This window comes from Miscanthus floridulus, chromosome 12 (assembly GCF_019320115.1).
Source record: "Miscanthus floridulus cultivar M001 chromosome 12, ASM1932011v1, whole genome shotgun sequence".
Taxonomy (NCBI): domain Eukaryota; kingdom Viridiplantae; phylum Streptophyta; class Magnoliopsida; order Poales; family Poaceae; genus Miscanthus; species Miscanthus floridulus.
In genome coordinates this window covers 71,546,549-71,563,219 of record NC_089591.1, presented here as the reverse complement: position 1 = coordinate 71,563,219, position 16,671 = coordinate 71,546,549, and positions in this window count along the sequence as shown.

Genomic DNA, 16,671 nt, shown 5'->3' with positions numbered 1-16,671 from the left:
GTCTGAACCGGCCCAGATACACAATAACAGGCAAAGACCACGATCCGGTTCCCGACCGGCACCTCCGACCTCTGGGGCAGGCCCCGCACTCGCCCGACCTCTGGGTCGCGCGCTCCGCCTCGCCCGACCTCTGGGTCGGGGGCTCCGCATCGCCCGACCCCTTTCTCCGACCAAGGATATGTTAGACCTCTGCTCGCTGCTCTTTTCCGACCGACACGGTCGGGGACGACTGGGAACGACCGACCGGGGATACCCGCTCAGTGTGGGCCTAGGGAACAGGCGAAGCAGATAAGGTAAGACGTTCAAGTCAACCGCAATATCGAGGACCGTACCCTGCCATACCCTGCGCACCTGCAAGACGGTACCTTTAGGTCATGACGGACAGACACTATACAACCTTCTAGACGCGTCAGACCACAAACAGTATTGTGGGTGCCGACGTTTGTCGTACCAGACGAACACGGTAAAGCCTGCCAGACGTGTCTGGGCATAAACAGTATTGTGGGCGCTGGCAGCCATCCCGTACCCGATGGCGTGAGCAACAAGACTAGGCAACACACGTATATATTTTCTCTCTGACTTCTAAGGCCATCCCTTTCAACTATAAAAGGGGATGCGCTCTCTCCTAAAAAATGAGGCTGGCTCTTTCTCTCTCAAAGACTTTCTCGACGACTCGAGAACACAACAACTCAACAAGCTTTAGAGACACACAGGGCATACGCTCCAATACTTAGCATACGTTAGAGCCCCCGTCACTCTCGGCCACTCGGTTCAGAGTTCGACCGGGTATCTAACACCCCTCCTTCTCATTCCTATTCGTTTGTAACCCCACAGCAAACTTTGAGCAACTGGGCTTAGGAATAAAGTCATCGACTGACTAAAACTAGACGTAGGGCACGTTGTCTGAACCAGTATAAATATTATGTCATTGAGTGCTAGGCCACATCCGATCACAACGCACGGTAAAACTATAAATATTTACTTGTTGGTCATTTTTCGCACCGACAGTTGGCGCCGTCCGTAGGGAGGACGTCGTGTGTTCATGCTTTTGGTCATCGAATGGCCCATCTTTCCACCATCTTTGGCATGACGGGCTCGGGCGATACGATTCGCTTCGGCTCGCTGGAGTTTCCTACGCTCCCGCTTGCTGGGATGTGGGTTTCTCCCGTCTTCGTGCCACTCTAGACCTTTCTCTTCGAGAGTCTGTACTTCATCGCCGACTAGCTCGGCGTAATCCGCCTCCTCGAGGAGGCGCTTGCCTCGGCGCCAACTAGAGGAGGAGCGCCTTCCACTGGCCCTAGGCCACTCGACGACCACAACATCGAGACACCCACGCTTCGCCTCGAGCCCGTGCTAGGCTCAAACCCCACGGTGAGTGATGTACATATTGTTCTTTACTCACTATTTAATATCTTCCGCCAACTCTTTGGAGGGACCCCATTGTTCCCACCGTGACCATCGTGCGACCGGTTCCCCTATGGCTTCGCGTCCCCCGTGGACACATGCATGTGGGGGCTCCGAATGATGCTAACACCGCCCCCTCTCATGTTCGAGTTTGTTGGGATGGTGGGCTATGCTCCCGCCTCCTTCCATGACCTCGTCGATGATGAGGTCGAAAGTGATGGCTCCAGCATCGACGACGTCATGGCACCTGGCCACCCTCTGTCCTAGGAGTGCACTATGGCGGATGCCCTAGGATAGCCACCGGTGCTATTGGAGTCTCTACAGACTCACACCCCTCTAGACCCCCATGCAAAGGCCCTAGCGCGTGCGCAGGAGAACGGCGAGGAGTTACGACAAATGTGGTAGAGCCAACCGCCACCTACAATGGTGCCCTCGGCGCAGCACGCTGCGCCACATGCGCGTAACCCGATGAGTGGCTCTCGAGGTCACACCCGTCAGGTCTAGCATAGCATCCTAGACGGAGGGAATGACACGCTCAATTTGCTTGGGCTAGCCAAAACATCGCTGTTGTGGCGATGCTTCTGCACGGCCTCCCCGAGCCTGCCGACCCTAGGAACAGGCAATCCATTAGAACCTTCGGGCGCTGGTGGAGACCGCCGCTGTTCAGCAGGCGAAGAGATCCATGTCATGACACTGTGGCCTCTTGCCCAACCAGGGGACTGGGGCTACACCAGTCGAATCGCTCATCCACTCACCACTACAGTGCCGAGCGTGGGGCAGGAAGCCATGGCTACACCGCAGCCTGACCTAGCACCCGCTCCACACCGACCACCTGTGCACAAATGGCTCAGGCTAAACCCTAATGCTCACAGCATCATCAATAATCGATGCCACGCCCGGCATGATGATGACGTCCATCGAGTGATGGTGAGAGCAAGCGGCGTGACTCCTAGCCTGACCATCGAGGAGTGCGAGGACATGCACCCCAGGCATGGTGGCCGACCAAACGACCGGAGGCCCAACCCGATGGCCCGGGGCCATGGGCCTTTGGTCGCCGCATCTAGAAAGTGCCATTCGCACAGTGCTTCCGACCACCCACCAACATCACCAGGTATACCAAGGTGACGAACCCTGGTATATGGCTCAAAGACTTCTAGCTCGCCTACCGAGCCAGAGGAGTGGATGATGACTACTTCATCATCTAGTACCTCCCCATCTGTGTGGGGGAGCGTGTTCAAGCTTGGTTCGAATTCCTTCCGCCCGAAAGCATCCGTGACTGGGCAGATCTCAAGAGGGTCTTCGTTGGAAATTTCCAGGGAGCCTATGTTCATCTTGGGAATTCTTGGGACCTCAAGAGCTGCCAGTAAGAGCCTAATGAGTCCTTATGGGATTACATCTATAGGTTCTTAAAGCAGTGCAACTCCCTTCCTAATGTCAACGACACGGACGTCGTCAACGCGTTCCTCTCTGGGATGACCTATAAGCCCCTGATCCACAAGCTCAGCTATGTGAAGCCCCATATCACCCGTGACTTGCTTGACATCACCACAAAACTGCTCCTCCAGCGAGGAGGCGGTCAGGGCAGTCTTTAGCTGTGGTCAGGATAGGGGTAAGGCCCAGCGTGAGGACTAAGGCGTGGGCCCCTCCACACAAAGGGGCAAGAAGAACAAGAAGAATCGGCGCAGATCGGCCAACCCAGCTTTGGTCGCCGTAGCCGACCATGTGGTCTAGCAGCCCTAGCAGGGCCAACCCAACCATTTTGATAGGCTCATGAAGAGTCCATACACCAACTATGCCTATCCTGTCAAACACCTCTACAAGGACTATGAGCTCCTCAAGCGCTTCCTACGGCATGCCAGCAAGCCAAAGGAAGGGAAAGGCAAGGAGGATGTAGTCAAGAAGGGAGACACAGTGGGCAAGGATGAAGACGACTTCCCCGACCCCGAGGAATGCCTCATGATCTTTGGAGGATCCAACACCATCTACTCCAAGCGCTAGCACAAGGTACGCTATTGCAGGGTCGAGATGACGACTAGAGGGAGGGTGAATAGTAGTTTCTAAAACTTAATCGCGTCGGCTAACCGAAACAAGTGCGGAATTAAAACTCTCTGTCTAGCCAAGACTACACCCCTCTATCTATATTCTCTAGCACCTACAAAGATTCTAATTAAGCAACAAAGGTGCCGGGCTAGCTATAGCTCACCTAATCAATTCTAGAAGTAAGGTCATACAAACCTATGTCACTAGTACTTTAATCAACGGGGAGCTCCTACATATGCTAGTAAGTAAAAGCATAAAGCCAACTAAGCTCACTAGCAATGCTCAATAACAAGGCAACTAATGTCAAATTAGAGAGCGCAAATACTTTGCTACTCAAACTAAGCAAAGTGACTAACAAGGTTACACAAACCAAATTAGTCATGCAATGGAGCTACTTCTATGCTACACAAGCAAGAAGGTAACTAGTGAGCTATACAAGCAAACTAATTACAAGAGCAACTACACAAGCACAATGTATATAAAAATAATTATAAGCTTGTGTAACGAGGATGCAAACCAACGGGAAGAATAAAGTTGACACAGTGATTTTTCTCCTAAGGTTCACGTGCTTGCCAACACGCTAGTCCCCATTGTGTTGACCGCTCACTTGGTGGTTCGGCGACTAATTGGCATCACCCACCAAGTCCGCACGTCGGGCACCGTAAGAACCTACCCCAAAAGTGAGGGTAGCTCAATGACACACTTTACTAGAGTTGTTCTTTACGGCTCCCGTAGGGCGAGCACAATGCCCCTCATAAAGCTCTTTTCTGAAGCACCGCACAAGCTTCTTACGGGCTTTGATGGAGGCCACCACCAAGCCATCTAGAAGGTGGCAACCTCCAAGAGTAACAAGCACCACCGACTTGCAACTCGATCACCTAGTGCTACTCGATGCAACCTCACGATACAATCGCACTAGAATCGTTCTCCCACAAAATTGGATGATCACTATCGAACATATGTGAGATGGAGGGCTCCCAAGCACTCTCAAGCATGGACTCAAAGTCCCTCGAGGTGCTCTACTCAAACCATGGCCAAGACCCCCTTCTATTTATAGCCCCACGGTGTAAGGTTGAGATGGTGACTAGAAGGGGGGAGTGAATAGTCATTTCTAAAACTTAATCACGGCGGCTAACTGAAGCAAGTGCAGAATTAAAACTATTGGTATAGCTAAGACTACACCCCTCTATCTATGTTCACTAGTACCTTGCTAAGATCCTAGTTAAGCAACAAAGGTGCCAGGCTATCTAGAGCTCACCTAACCAATTTTAGAAGCAAGGTCACATAAACCTATGCCACTAGTACTTCAAGCAATGAGAAAGCTCCTACACATGCTAGTAAGCAAAAGCACAAAGCCAACTAAGCTCACTAGCAATGCTCAATAACAAGGCAACCAATGCCTAATTAGAGAGCATAAATACTTAGCTATACAAACTAAGCAATATGACTAACAAGGTTACACAAACCAAATTAGCCATGCAAGAGAGCTACTTCTATGCTACACAAGTAAAAAGGTAACTAGTGAGCTACACAAGCTAACTAATTACAAGAGCAACTACACAAGCATAATGTATATGAAAGTAATTACAAGCTTGTGTAACAAGGATGCAAACCAATGGGAAGATTAAAGTTAATACGGTGATTTTTCTCCTGAGGTTCACGTGCTTACCAACACGCTAGTTCCCATTATGTCGATCACTCACTTGGTGGTTCGGTGGCTAATTGACATCACCTACAAAGCCCACACGTCGGGCACCGCAAGAACCTACCTTAAAAGTGAGGGTAGCTCAATGACATGCTCAACTAGAGTTGCTCTTTGTGGCTCCCGTGGGGCGAGCACAATGACCCTCACAAAGCTCTTCTCTGGAGCACCGCACAAGCTTCTTGCGAGCTTCGACGGAGACCACCACTAAGCCATCTAGGAGGTGGCGACCTCCAAGAGTAATAAGTACCACCGGCTTGCAACTCGATCACCTAGCGCCACTCGATGCAACCTCACGATGTAATCGGACTAAAATCACTCTCTCATACAATTGAATGATCACTATCAAGCATATGTGAGATGGAGGGCTTCCAAGCACTCTCAAGCATGGACACAAAGTCCCTCGAGGTGCTCAGCACCAGCCATGGCCGAGACCACCTTCTATTTATAGCCCCACGGGCTAAACTAGCCGTTACCCCTTCACTGGGCATTTTTCGGGTTGACCGAACGCGTCGGTCAGATCGACCGGACGTAGGACCTCAGCGTCCGGTCAACGGATGCTCGCCACATGTCGCCTCCGTTCAACTTTAGTCGCTTGATCTCAACGGTCAAGTGATGACCAGACGTGCTGCACAAAGTGAACGGACACAGGACCCTAGCGTCCGGTCGTTTCCACTAAGGTTCTAGTCACGACCGGACGCGTTCAGTCGGTCATGATCGGACAAAGCATCAGCATCCGGTCATTCTCCAACTTTTTTGCATCGTCTACATCATCGTACATCAGCCTGACCAGACGTAGACCCTAAGTGTCCGGTCACTCTTCACGCCAGCGTCCGGTCATGATACCTTGTCATGCAAGAGAGCGTTCGGTCAAGTGCTTGAGGTAGAATTTTCATGTGCAACACTTGTGGCATCATCATCAACCTTGTCAAGTGATCTTGTGGCAATATGATCATCATCATCACTTAACCATGAGGTGGTGCAATCTTCTATAATCACCAAATTATGTTCATGCTCAACATCCTCATGAACCTTCTCTATGGACTCATCATCATCAGAGACCGTCCCATACTTCTCATTGAGATAAATCCAAATCTCATGAGCGGTCTTCATGTTTATGATCTCACCAAATATGCTATCATCCAAAGGTCTATACATGATGTCAATAGCTTGGGTGTTGAGATCTAGGCATTTCACTTGTGCTTGAGTTAGATTATTTTCATCCAACACGTGAGAAAAGCCTACATCTACCATCCACCATATTTGAGGGTAAATAAACTTAAAATTGCATATCATCTAATTTTTCTATCGTGTAAAGTGTGTGCCATAAAAAATGTGTGAACACTCAACATCTAGCCCATAAGTCACCATCCTCTCAGGTTGGTGAAGACCACAAATAAGAGACCTAGCTCTGATACCAATTGTAGGGTCGAGATGGCGAATTAGAGGGGGGGTGAATAGTCCTTTCTAAAATTAAACGCGTTGGCTAACCGAGATAAATGAGGAATTCAAACTAACGGTCTAGCCAAGACTACACCCCTCTATTTAAGTTTACAAGCACCTTATAAAGATCATAATTATGCAACAAAGGTGCCAAGCTAGCTAGAGCTCACCTAATCAATTCTAGAGCAAGATCACATAAACCTATGCACTAGTACTTTGCACAACTAGGGGAGCTCCTATACAATCTAGTAAGCAAAAACACAAAGCTCCTAAGCTCACTAGAAATGCTCAATAACAAGGCAACCCATAGCAAATTAGAGAACGCAAATACTTATTTACTCAAACTAAGCAAAGTGACTAACAAGGTTACACAAACTAAATTAGTCACGCAAGAGAGCTACTTCTATGCTACACGAGCAAGAAGGTAACTAGTGAGCTACATAAGCTAACTAATTACAACAGCAACTACATAAGAACAATATATATGAAAGTAATTACAAGCTTGTGTAAGGAGGATGCAAACCAACAGGAATACAAGAATGACACAATGATTTTTATCCTGAGGTTCACGTGCTTGCTAACACGCTAGTCCCCGTTGTGTCGACCGCTCACTTGATGGTTCGGTGGCTAATTGGCATCACCTGCAAAGCCCACACATTGAGCCCTGCAAGAACCTACCCTAAAAGTAAGGGTAGCTCAATGACATGCTCAACTAGAGTTGCTCTTCGCAGCTCCCATGGGGCGAGCACAATGTCCCTCACAAAGCTCTTCTCCAGAGCACCGCACAAACTTCTTGCGGGCTTCGACGGAGACCATTACCAAGCCATCTAGGATGTGGCAACCTCCAAGAGTAACAAGCACCATCGGCTTGCAACTCGATCACCTAGCGCCACTTAATGCAACCTCACGATGCAATTGTACTAGAATCGCTCTCATACAATCGAATGATCACTATCAAGCATATGTGAGATGGAGGACTCCCAAGCACTCTCAAGCATGGACACAAAGTCTCTCGAGGTGTTTAGCACCAACCATACCTAAGACCACCTTCTATTTATAGCTCCACAGGCTAAACTAGCCGTTACCCTTTCACTGGGCGTTTTTCGGGTTGACCGGATGCGCCAGTCAGATCGACCGGACATAGGATCTCAGCGTCCGGTCAATGGATGCTCGCCACATGTCACCTCCGTTCAACTTTAGTCGCTTGATCTCAACGGTCAAGTGATGACTAGATGCGCTGCTCAAAGTGACCAAACGCAGGACCACAGCGTCCGGTCGTTTCCACTAAGGTTCTAGTCACGACCGGATGCGTTCGGTCGGTCACGATCGGACAAAGCATCAGCGTTCAATGCTTCTCCAACTTTTCTACATCATCTACGTCACCGTACGTTAGCCTGACCAGACATAGACCCTGAGCGCCCAATCACTCTTCGTGCCAGCGTCCGGTCATGAGACCTTGTCACGCAAGAGAGCATCCGGTCAAGTGTGCTTGAGGTAGAATCTTCATGTGCAACACTTGTGGCATCATCATCAACCTTGTCAAGTGATCATGTGGTAATATGATCATCATCATCACTTGACCATGAGGTGGAGCAATCTTCTATAATCACTAAATTGTGGTCATGCTCAACATCCTCATGAACCTTCTCCATGGGCTCATCATCATCATCATCAGAGACCGTCCCATACTTCTCAATCAGATAAATCCAAATCTCATGAGCGGTCTTCATGTTTATGATCTCACCAAATATGCTATCATCCAAAGGTCTATACATGATGTCAATAGCTTGGGTGTTGAGATCTAGGCATTTCTCTTATGCTTGAGTTAGATTATTTTTATCCAACATGTGAGAAAAGCCTACATCTACCATCCACCATATTTGAGGGTAAATAAACTTAAAATTGCATATCATCCAATTTTTCTATCGTGTAAATTGTGTGCCATAAAAAATGTGTGGACACTCAACATCTAGCCCATAAGTCGCCATCCTCTCAGGTTGGTGAAGACCACAAATGAGAGACCTAGCTCTGATACCAATTGTAGGGTCGAGATGGCGGACTAGAGGGGGGTGAATAGTCCTTTCTAAAATTAAACGCGTTGGCTAACCGAGATAAATGAGGAATTAAAACTAACGGTCTAGCCAAGACTACACCCCTCTATTTAAGTTCACAAGCACCTTATAAAGATCATAATTATGCAACAAAGGTGCCAAGCTAGCTAGAGCTCACCTAATCAATTCTAGAGCAAGATCACATAAACCTATGCACTAGTACTTTGCACAACCAGGGGAGCTCCTACACAATCTAGTAAGCAAAAGCATAAAGCTCCTAAGCTCACTAGAAATGTGCAATAACAATGCAACCCATGGCAAATTAGAGAACACAAATACTTATTTACTCAAACTAAGCAAAGTGACTAATAAGGTTACATAAACTAAATTAGTCATGTAAGAGAGCTACTTCTATGCTACACAAGCAAGAAGGTAACTAGTGAGCTACATAAGCTAACTAATTACAACAGCAACTACACAAGCACAATGTATATGAAAGTAATTACAAGCTTGTGTAAAGAGGATGCAAACCAACAGGAATACAAGGATGACACGATGATTTTTATCCTAAGGTTCATGTGCTTGCCAATACGCTAGTCCTCATTGTGTCGACCGCTCACTTGGTGGTTCGGCGGCTAATTAGCATCACCTGCAAAGCCCACACGTCGGGCACTGCAAGAACCCACCCTAAAAGTGAGGGTAGCTCAATGACATACTCAACTAGAGTTGCTCTTCGTAGCTCCCGCGGGGCGGGCACAATGCCCCTCATAAAGCTCTTCTCCGGAGCACCGCACAAGCTTCTTGTGGGCTTCGACGGAGACTACCACCAAGCCGTCTAGGAGGTGGCAACCTCCAAGAGTAACAAGCAAGACCGGCTTGCAACTCGATCACCTAGCGTCACTTGATGCAACCTCACGATGCAATTGCACTAGAATCGCTCTCATACAATCGAATAATCACTATCAAGCATATGTGAGATGGAGGACTCCCAAGCACTCTCAAGCATGGACACAAAGTCCCTCGAGGTGTTCAGCACCAGCCATACCCAAGACCACCTTCTATTTATAGCCTCACAGGCTAAACTAGCCATTACCCTTTCACTAGGCGTTTTTTGGGTTGACCGGACGCGCCGGTCAGATCGATCGGACGTAGGACCTCAGCGTCCGATCAACGGATGCTCGCCACATGTCACCTCCGTTCAACTTTAGTCGCTTGATCTCAACGGTCAAGTGATGATCAGATGCGCTGCTCAAAGTGACCAGACGTAGGACCACAGAGTCCAGTCATTTCCGCTAAGGTTCCAGTCACGACTGGATGCGTTCGGTCGGTCACGATCGGACAAAGCATCAGCGTTCGATGCTTCTCCAACTTTTCTACATCATCTACATCACCGTACATTAGCCTGACCAGACACAGACCTTGAGCGCCCAATCACTCTTCACGCCAGCGTCCGGTCATGAGACCTTGTCACGCAAGAGAGCATCCGGTCAAGTGTGCTTGAGGTAGAATCTTCATGTGCAACACTTGTGGCATCATCATCAACCTTGTCAAGTGATCATGTGGTAATATGATCATCATCATCACTTGACCATGAGGTGGAGCAATCTTCTATAATCACCGAATTGTGGTCATGCTCAACATCCTCATGAACCTTCTCCATGGGCTCATCATCATCATCATCATCATCAGAGACCATCCCATACTTCTCAATCAGATAAATCCAAATCTCATGAGCGGTCTTCATGTTTATGATCTCACCAAATATGCTATCATCCAAAGGTCTATACATGATGTCAATAGCTTGGGTGTTGAGATCTAGGCATTTCTCTTATGCTTGAGTTAGATTATTTTCATCCAACACGTAAGAAAAGCCTACATCTACCATCCACCATATTTGAGGGTAAATAAACTTAAAATTGTATATCATCTAATTTTTCCATCGTGTAAAGTATGTGCCATAAAAATATGTGGACACTCAACATCTAGCCCATAAGTCGCCATCCTCTCGGGTCGGTGAAGACCACAAATGAGAGACCTAGCTCTGATACTAATTGTAGGATCGTGATGGCGGACTAGAGGGGGATGAATAGTCCTTTCTAAAATTAAACGCGTCGGCTAACCGAGATAAATAATAAATTAAAACTAATGGTCTAGCCAAGACTACACCCCTCTATTTAAGTTCACAAGCACCTTATAAAGATCATAATTATGCAACAAAGGTGTCGAGCTAGCTAGAGCTCACCTAATCAATTCTAGAGCAAGATCATATAAACCTATGCACTAGTACTTTGCACAACCGGGGGAGCTCCTACACAATCTAGTAAGCAAAAGCACAAAGCTCCTAAGCTCACTAGAAATGCTCAATAAAAAGGCAACCGATGGCAAATTAGAGAGCGCAAATACTTAGCTATTCAAACTAAGCAAAGTGACTAACAAGGTTACACAAACCAAATTAGTCATGCAAGAGAGCCACTTCTATGCTACACAAGCAAGAAGGTAACTAGTGAGCTACACAAGCTAACTAATTACAAGCGCAACTACACAAGCACAATGTATATAAAAGTAATTACAAGCTTGTGTAAGGAGGATGCAAACAATGAGAATACAAGGATGACATGATGATTTTTATCTCGAGGTTTATGTTCTTGCCAACACGCTAGTCTTCGTTGAGACAAGCTCTAAGGTTGCCATCGGTCCTCTTGCTAGTGATGACCCATAAGTCACACTCTCCCACGTGGAGTGCTTACCACAAGCTCTAGCACTTGACCTGCTCGGACCACTTGTCACCCTTCGCGTCTCGCTCTACTAGAATTGCTCTTCGCGGCTCCTGTGGATGAGCACAATCCCCCTCACAATCATTTCTCTAGAGCACCGTACAATCTTCTTTGCATGCTTCAACGAAGACCACCACCAAGACATCTAGGAGATGGCAACCTCTAAGAGTAACAAGCACCATCAGTTTGCAATCGATCACCTAGTGCCACTCAATGCAACCTCATGATGTAATCGCACTAGAATCGCTCACTCACTCAATCGGATGAACACTATCAAGCTCAAGTGAGTTAAAAGGCTCCCAAGCACACCTACACAAGCCACCAAGACTCAAGGGTGCTCAGCTCCCGGCCAAAGGCCGAGCAACACTTCTATTTATAGCCCAACACGCTAAAATAGCCGTTACTCCTTCACTGGGCAGATTTCAGAACGACCGGACATGCCGGTCAGATTGACCGGATGCTGGACCCCTGCGTCCAGTCGCCTGATGATCGCCATGTGTCATTAGCTTCAAATGCTGAATGCTCGATCTCAATGGTTAATTTGCGACTAGACGCACTGCTCAAAGTGTCCGGACGCTCCATCACTATAGTCCGGTTATTTCTAGTAAGGCACCAGAGCTGGTTTTTCTTGACCGGATGCGTCCAGTCCACCATGTCCGGACACACCGGTGCGTTCGCTCCTCCTCTTCTCTATGCACCGCCACATCAGTAGGATCAGATGCTAAATAGTGTTCAGCTAGAGTCCGGTCACTTCTCTCCTCTGAGTCCAGTCACAGGGCAAATCAAGCTCGAGAGCACCACCTTCTTTTATAATTGGCCGGACGCTGGAAACCTGAGTCCGGTCACTTCGAACTCATCATCTGGTCGAAGACCGAAGCCTACGCCTTCATTGTAGAGCATGACCAGACGTGCAAGTCCCCTTGGAGCCAGCATCCGGTCACCTCCAGTGACCACTTATCGCATTCGTTTCTTCACCAAGTTGATCTGTTTTAACTCCAACTTCTTTCTCCTTTGTAAATGTGCCAACAACACCAAGTGTACAATACCATGTGTATGTGTGTTAGCCTTTCACAAACATTTTTAAAGAGTTAACCACTCAATTTGCCGTGCCACTCGATCCTAACAATGATGCAAAGTTCAATCACTCGAGTAGCACTGGATGACCGATATGTAAACAAGTTTGCCCCTCTTGATAGTACGACTATCTATCCTAAACCTGGTCATCAACTTCTCTATACACCTATAACCGGTGAAATAAAATACCCTAGGTTATACCTTTGTCTTATGCATTCTATTCCATATCCTCCAATGTCGATGTAACACATGCACCAACATGATCAACAATGATATGATCCATTTTATATCATCACGTGATCATATTGATTCATCGATTTTGACTTCACTTGCTCTTCACCGTTTCCTCGGTCTATTGGCGCCAAGTCATCACTCAACTTGCCCTTCACACTTGCAACTGGTCCATCGAGCCAGTCATGTCTTGATCTTCTCCACCTTGATCACATGACTCAATGTCATGTCTCATGTGCAACGACCTTCTTCATCATCACATGTGTGAGCTTTGCAACATCTCTGAGCCATTTCTACCTTCATGGCATATATTGCTCATACACATATACCTATGGACTAATCACCTGTGTCTCACATAAACATAATTAGTCCACCTAAGGTTGTCACTCAATTACCAAAATCAAACAGGAACCTTTCACATGGACAAACAACCCGATCGGAAGAGACACAAGAGTCTGTGGCCCCAAAAAGAGTACCAAGGTGCTCAGCCTCTGACCGACTCCCCAGTCGTCTATAGGCTCAGAGGCTACACCCATCGGATGCGCTCGCGCGTACCCAGTGGAAAACAGATTACCAGCGATTCTCCTCCTCAAGGGCTAGGTGCCTATGTCTGCACGGTGCGCCTCCGTAGCCTTCGCTAGTCCCTTCCTCAGGGGCTGGGTGCCAATATCCCTCCGACGCGCCTCCACGGCCTTCGTTAGTCCTCCCCACGGAGGCTAGGCTCCTGTATCCCCTTTGCTAGTCCTCCATATAGAGGCTGGGTGCCTAAATCCTACTCAGTTACCCTACATAGTACAACAAACCAAGGGGAAAAACATTGAAGTTCCAATAACAACCCCTTCATGACTTCATAGAAGTCCCAAATGGGCTTGGGGTGCCTATCGGGTTCATAAACCTGGGGTCCCCAATGGACCCGCTTCCCTATAAAACTTAGCCCAGCAGGCGGTGCAACAACAGCACACGCCTAGGCCAGCCCAGACACACAATAACAGGCCAAGATCATGATTCGGTGAAAACTCTAGTTTGGTTTTGGTGAATTGATAAAACTCTAAGTGCTAACCTAGTTTATCAAAGTGATTATGAGATAGGTGACACTACTCCAAGTGATGAAGAAATTGTGAAGATCATAATAATGGTGATGCCATGGTGATGATCAAGCGCTTAGACTTGAAAAGAAGAAAGAGAAAAACAAAAGGCTCAAGACAAAGGTATAAATAGTAGGAGCCATTTTATTTTGTGATTAAGGCACTTAGTGAATGTGATCACATTTAGAATCGATAGCCGTACTATTAAGAGGGGTAAAACTCATATCAAAATGCGGTTATCAAAGTGTCACTAGATGCTCTAACTTATTGTATATGTATTTAGGATCTATTGGAGTGCTAACACCCTTAAAAATATTTGTGAAAATATGCTAACACATGTGCATAAGGTGATACACTTGGTGGTTGGCATATTTGAGCAAGAGTTAGGAACTTCACCGGTGGAGCGTCCACCCATAGAGTGCGGACAGTCCGACGATGCCACCAGCGCTCTATACAGAAAAGATAGAGGTCACTATAAGTGATCGGACGCTGGTCTTGGAAAGACCGGCCCGTCCGGTCTGTAGAAATAGCGTCCGGTCGATATGACCGGAGCGTTCAGTCACCCCATGTTATACCCAGTGAAGGGGTACAACGGTTCTATTTCGTGGGGGCTTCTATTTAAGCTCTATGGCTGACTCAAGCTCACTCACTTAGCCATTTGCATTGATATAGCAACCTTGTGAGCTTAGCCAAAGCCCTCCCACTCATCTCCATCATTGATTCAACATCTTTGTGAGATTGAGAGTGAATTCAAGTGCATTGTTTGAGTGTTTGCATCTGGGGGCACTTGGTGTTCATGTTTCGCTGCGAGATTCGTTTGTTACTCTTGGTGGTTGCCGCCACCTAGACGGCTTGGAGCAGTGAGGATCGTCATATGGAGTTTGATGATTGTCTCCGGCTCTAATCATAGTGGTTGTGAGGGGTTCTTGACCTTTTCCCGGTGGAGAGCCAAAAGGTACTCTAGTTGATTGCTCATGGCTTGTGTGATCCTCATCTTGTGTTGGTTGTGCGGCACTCTATTGAGGGTTTAGCGTGTGATGCCAATTAGCGTATGAACCTCCAAGTGAGTGAATCGCCATAACGAGGACTAGCTTGCCGATAAGCAAGTGAACCTCGGTAAAAATTCATTGTGTCATCATTTGATTCCGAGGTGATTGATCTTCATTGGTATTCATTCTGGTGATTGATTGGCTCATTCCTCGATACGGCGGTATAACCATCTTGCTCACTCTCTATATTACCGCAAACTAGTTATCAAGATCTTTAGTGTAACTAGTTGTGAGAGCTTGTTAGTTTAGTTAGTGTGGCTCTTTAGTTAGCCTTTGAGAGCACACTAACTTAGTGTAGTGACATAGTTATTGTGTGGATAAAAACTACATAAACTAGAATTATGGTAGGTGGCTTGCATTTTTAGTAGGCTAGTACAACACTCGCTTCGTCTCATAATTGTCTAACCGGTTTATTAAGTGTTGTTGTAGAAATTTTTAATATGCTATTCACCCCCTCTAGTCATTAGAACCTTTCATCCAGTCCTCGACCGACACCTCCGACCTCTAGGGGCAGGCCCCGCACTTGTCCGACCTCTAGGTCGCAGACTCCATCTCGTCCAACCTCTGGGTCGGGGGCTCTACCTCGCCCGACCCCTTTCTTCGACCAAGGATACGCTGGACCTCTATTCGTTGTTCTTTTTCGACCGACATGGTCGAGGATGACTAGAAACGACCGACCGAGAACGTCTGTTCGGTGTGGGCCTAGGGAGCGGGCGGAGCAGATAAGGTAATGTGCTTAAGTCAACCGTAATATCAAGGATCGTACCCTACCATACCCTGCGCACCTGTAAGACAATGCCTTCAAGTCATGACAGTCAGACACTATACAATCTTCCAGACACGTTAGACCACAAACAGTATTGTGGGCGCCAACGTTTGCCGTACCAGACGAACACGGTAGAGCCTGCCAGACGCGTCTGGGCATAAACAGTATTATGAGCGCTGGCAGCCATCCCGTACCCGATGGCGTGAGCAACAAGACTAGGCAGCACACGTATATATTTTCTCTCTCTCTGACTTGTAAGGCCATCCATTTCAACTATAAAAGAGGATGCGCTCTCTTCTAAAAAATAAGGCTGGCTCTCTCTCTCAAAAACTTTCTTGACGACTCGAGAACACAACAGCTCAACAAGCTTTAGAGACACACAGAGCATACGCTTCAATACTTAGCATACGTTAGAGCCCCCGTCACTCTCGGCCACTCGGTTTATAGTCCGACTGGGCTTCTAACACCCCATTCTCATTCCTATTCACTTGTAACCACACAACAAACTTCGAGCACCTGGACTCAGAAATAAAGTCATCGACTAACTGAAACTGGACGTAGAGCATGTTGCCTGAACCAGTATAAATCTTGTCTCATTGAGTGCTAGCCACATCCAATCACAACGCACGACAAAACTATAAATATTTATGTGTTGGCACTTTTCGCACCGACATGTACAATGCTATTGTTCGTACAGTTTCTTTTTGGTCCTGTTCGGCTTATCCCATATTCGACTTGTTCGGCTTCTTTTTTCAACGAAATAGTATTTTTCTCTCATAACAATTCAGCCGGAATAATATTTTTCAGCTAGTTTCAGCTAAATTTCAGCGAACGGGGCGTTTATCTTTTGGGCTGCAGCGTGCCAGGTGCCGGCGCCTGGTGGTAACTACTGATGGTATAGTTGTTGCCGCCTTTGCCGTGGCACGGCCGCCGTCTGCCCAGATACATACATAGATAGATAGATAGACAGGTCTACGGCCCGCCGCGACAGTATATCCGCATCCGCATGCGAGGCTCGACCGGATCTAGTAGCAAGGAGGGTCCGGCGAGGG